Genomic DNA, 4,904 nt, shown 5'->3' with positions numbered 1-4,904 from the left:
GCTCCGTGCCCATCCTGCAGTTCTGTTCTGCTCCATGCTCATCCCATCCCGAAGCTCTGCCAGGCTCCGTGCCCGTCCTGTCCCGCAGTTTTGCCGGGCTCTGTGCCCATCTCATGGCTCAGCCAGGTTCTGTGGCCATCCCACGGCACTGCCAGCCTCTGTGCCTGTCCTGCGGCTGTGCCCAGCTCCAGGACCCTCCTGCAGCTCTGCCAGGCTCTGTGCCCATCCTGCAGCTCTGCCCTGCTCCATGCTCATCCCATCCCGCAGCTCTGCCAGGCTCTGTGCCCATCCCATCCCACAGCTCTGCCCTGCTCCATGCCCATCCCATCCTGCAGCTCTGCCCTGCTCCATGCTCATCCCATCCCGCAGCTCTGCCCTGCTCCATGCCCATCCCATCCCACAGCTCTGCCCTGCTCCATGCCCATCCCATCCCGCAGCTCTGCCCTGCTCCATGCCCATCCCATCCCGCAGCTCTGCCCTGCTCCATGCCCATCCCATCCCGCAGCTCTGCCAGGCTCTGTGCCCATCCCATCCTGCAGCTCTGCCCTGCTCCATGCCCATTCTGCAGCTCTGCCAAGCTCTGTGCCCATCCTGCAGCTCTGCCGGGCTCCGTGCCCGTGCTGTCCCATGACTCTGCCAGGCTCTGTGCCCATCCCATCCTGCAGCTCTGCCGGGCTCCGTGCCCATCCCATCCCATCCCATCCTGCAGCTCCGCCAGGGCAGCACAAAGCACTGCAGGGACCACGCAGGGCAGGTGGGTGCATCACTGGCTCACCTTCAGAGAGGGATTTCAGGGAACGCTTATTACCCGGGGAACTGCCTGGAATCTTCATTTTCCCCAATAATTCAGCTTTCCGTTTGAAACCGCTCCAAGTGCAATTCCAGACAAATCTGCTCTTCCCGTGCAGGTGCAGCCGGGATCATTCTGCACTCGGCATGGGGGACTCACCAAAGCTGGGGCTGTTCTAAGCCAGTCTAGAAATTACTCTAATTTTGCTGCACAGCTAAAACCTCTGCTGTTATCAGGAGCAAGAAACCTCACAGCACAACCAACACACACAGATCAATGAAAGGATCTCCTGTTCTAAAGCAGAAGTTTCTGTTAGAAAAAAAAAACAACCCAAACAAACAGAAAAAAAAAACAAACCCAAACTGTGGTTTCTGGGAGAAACCACAAGTTTTCTAACCGTTTCTATTTCGGAGCTGGTGCTGGCTTTATGAAGTACGGGGCTATCAGGACGCTGTGCGATGGAGGAGCAGAGACTCCCTGGGTCCGCAGGCGCTGCCCGGAGCGCTGGCCGCACAAAGGAGGCAGTATCGGGCCGGGCTCCGGCAGCTGCGGGCCCAGGCCGGCACGGAGGGGCCGCCAGCCCCGGGCGCACAATCGGCCTCAGTTGTACCAACAAAGCGGCTCTATCGGGACAGACTCCCCGCGGGAACGGTGCAGCTCATCCCGCGCTAACGGACGGGGAACGCTCCCTGCTCGCTGCGCAGCAGGAACTCACCTGCTCTGGGTCAGGAGAGGGGGCTGCGTTTGATGTCCCCTGCAATTCCATTTCCCCACCCCTTCTCTCTCTTCAGAGAGAATGGACTCTCAAAATATTTAGTTTCAGGAAGAACACATTGATGAAAGAAGACACCTTGCCTTGGTTGGCATCTGTTGAAATCCAAGCAAACACCTTCCTGGAAGAGGTGCTGGTGGAACAGCCTGTTCCCACCAATGCACAAAGATACTGAAACCAGTGCCAGCTTTGCCCCCCAGCCCAGCCAGGCCGGTGGATGGCTCCCAGGAAGCAGATTCCCCACGGGGAAAGCCAAACAGGCACTTACCAGATTCACTTTCACCCTCGGAGAAGCTGAAGGGCAAAGGAGATGGCAGCAGGCTCCCCGGGTAGTGCCAGGCACGAGTGTTGCTCCCAAAACTCACCAACTCCTCATCATCCCTGTCACAATGTTAATGAACTCATAACGTGGTATAATTAAAAACTGAGAGTGTGTCAGGAGGCACAGCCTCCTCCAGTTAACTTCTCCTACTGCTGTCAAACCTGGTTCATAGCACATTTCTGAGATATTAATTTAATTCCTCTATTTTATGTCAATCAGAGAACATGATGTTCCCCCCGAGGACGGTGGAACACGCTGGATCAGAATCTGAAATTAAAACACGGGGCACTTGGGGAAAGCCTTGCCTCACCCTGTGGTTTCCCTGCTCCAGCACTGCCTGGCTGCTCACAGCACGGTGATGGAAACAATTTATGAGGGAAAAGGGAATGCATGAGAGCTCCACACTGGGAGCAGGTTTATTACAGGATCTCACAGACACCACAGCTGGGACACAGAGAACAAAGTGAGTGGGTGATGCTGGGGCAGGAACAGACCAGCAGCTCCTCCTGCAGTGAGCCCAGCTCTCCCCTTGGAGGGGGAAAGCCAAAACAAGGGAGAACCCAGGAGGGCTCTGTTCCCTCCCATTCTCCAGGTGAGATGGAAAGGATCCTCTCCTCTCCACGGGGAGGATTGCAGCCTTCTGGCAGAGGTGTGGGCCCCACCAGCTCTGAGACTCCAGTCAGCAGCTTTCCAGGAAGGTGACACTCCACAGATCCCAAAGCAGAGAACACTGTGCAGCCATCTCCTCTTCCTGGGTGTCAGTGCCCTCCTGGAGCATCCACAGCGTGATCCAAACCACTGAGATAATCTCAGGAGCAAAAAATCCTCACATAGCTCCTGCTCCAGGAGTTGATCCACACACAGGTGAGACTTGGAGCACATCCTGCACCCACCAGAAGCAGGCTTGACAAATTACAGCCTTCCTGCAGCTCCTGCACACACACACCTTGCACGGGGAATTCCAAGTTCCAGCCTTCCTGCACGTGCCTTGCACAAGGAACTCTGAGTTCCAGACTTCCTGCAGCTCCTGCACACACACACCTTGCACGGGGAATTCCGAGTTCCAGCCTTCCAGCATACACCTTGCATGGGGAATTCCGAGTTCCAGCCTTCCTGCACACGCCTTGCACAAGGAATTTCAAGTCCCAGTTGGCTGAATTGCCCCTGAAGTTGGTGCTCCACACATCAATGAGCTCCTGGTGACCCTGCCTAGAGCCAGCAGCTCTGCCTGCACTCCCTGGCTCAGCTGTTCCAAAGCGATCCCTCAGGAGTGCCAGTGGGTCACTCCTCCTGCCCGTGGGTCCTTTGAGAGGGATCCTCTCCAAACTCCAGTCCTGGCACACCAAACTCTTCAGGTTTTTCTTTGTGAAACACCCTGAGCACACCTGTACCCATTAAAACCCCTTTCACTTTCCTTCACCAGCAATGGAACAGATCCAGTCCCAGTGGAGTTTGGGGTTTTGGGCTGAAGTTCACCTTTGCTGCCCAGCTCCCACCCGTGTGCCATGGAGCCCCCACTGGCATTTCCCACACCCTCACAAACAGCTCTGGTAAGCACAGCCCAGCCTTCCAGGGCCAGAGCCTGCTCTGGGCACCCAAGGGAGCCAAAGGGGGAAGGAAGGTCCAGCCTGGCCCCAGGGGTGCAATGGGCCCTGCCCACAGCCCAGGGGTCACCCCAGACCCCAACTCCTGCTCCCTCCTCCATCCCCCCACAGCAGGGACGGTCACACAGACCAGTTCTGCCCCATTCATGCCCAGGACAAGCCCATGTGATCTCCTATCAACACTCCCTCCTTTAAACACGGGTAATTCATTCTTTTCCCCTCCCCGTTGCTGGATTCCACCCATTTCCCAGGGAACTGATCCTTTATTGAGGAGAAGCTCAAACATGGATGTTTCCTGTGGAACACTCCAGCTCTGTTCCACACAAAAGGCTTTTGTCCGGGCCCCAACGCGAGGGCGAGACTGCGACCAACAATGACACGGGTGTGTTTTTGTAAAAATTTTATTTGTCAAAGAAAAAAAAGCAATGGCCAATTGAAACCTACGTCATCTTTAACTCCAATTTTGGTCTTTAAATTTAGACAAATGACTTATTTACTTTTTTTTTTTAAAACAAACCCCCCTTTTTCCCCTTTAAGGTTTACCATCTACTCGTGCTGAATCCTTCCAAGGAGATTGCTCCAGCGTACCTCTCCAGGTCCTCGCTTTGCTCCTTTTACCAAAAAAATGCAAAACTCCATCGTGCATCTTAAGGGCTCCAATCGTCAAAAATAGGAAAAAAAAATATCTTTGGAATAGCCAATTGAGTTGAATAAAAAAATCCACACGAATGCGGTTTGGTTGGGGCAGGAATCCACTCCTATGTTCCTGGTAATTTGATCCCGCTCCATGAATCCTTGTAATTCAGCCTCCCTATCCTATCCACATTATGATTTGAATCCAATGATCCAGCTCCAAGGATTGGGATCCAGTGAGCCCTCTCCAATCCAAACCTTTATAACCAGCAAAACCAAAAAAGAGGAGGCAAAAAGTTAGATACTGTAATGAAAAAATAGGATTCTGGGGAATGATCAGTTATGTTTGCCATCAATAAATGCAGATGTACAGTAATAACTATCAATTCCCCAAAACAAACTTTCCAATGGTGATGCTCAGATAATTTCTTTAGAAATGTTAATTACTATTTGGAGGAAACATTGTAAATATTTACAATATGTCAACTGGAAATGCCAACATACTCAGCGCATTGGTGGGTACGAGGTTTTGTGGTTGTAAAAAATGGTTTTTACTAAACTGGAAAAGCTTTAACTGCTCGGTCTATCCACCTACTACGGAATGGCTGGACTACAGCTGCACTCCCAGCTGGAGGGAACATTAACAATCGGTGTTTTCACACGGATCGTGAGTCAATCGTGAATTAGTCTGAGGGGGCAGGGCTGAGACTTAAATTATTCCCCACTAGGTTTGCTATTTTTATTTTGCTTTCATTCTGGTACTTATAAAAATGCAACAGCCAC

The sequence above is a fragment of the Molothrus aeneus genome, chromosome 20, assembly GCF_037042795.1.
Source record: "Molothrus aeneus isolate 106 chromosome 20, BPBGC_Maene_1.0, whole genome shotgun sequence".
Taxonomy (NCBI): domain Eukaryota; kingdom Metazoa; phylum Chordata; class Aves; order Passeriformes; family Icteridae; genus Molothrus; species Molothrus aeneus.
The sequence above is the reverse complement of the archived record's forward strand: the minus strand, read 5'-3'. Positions refer to the sequence as shown.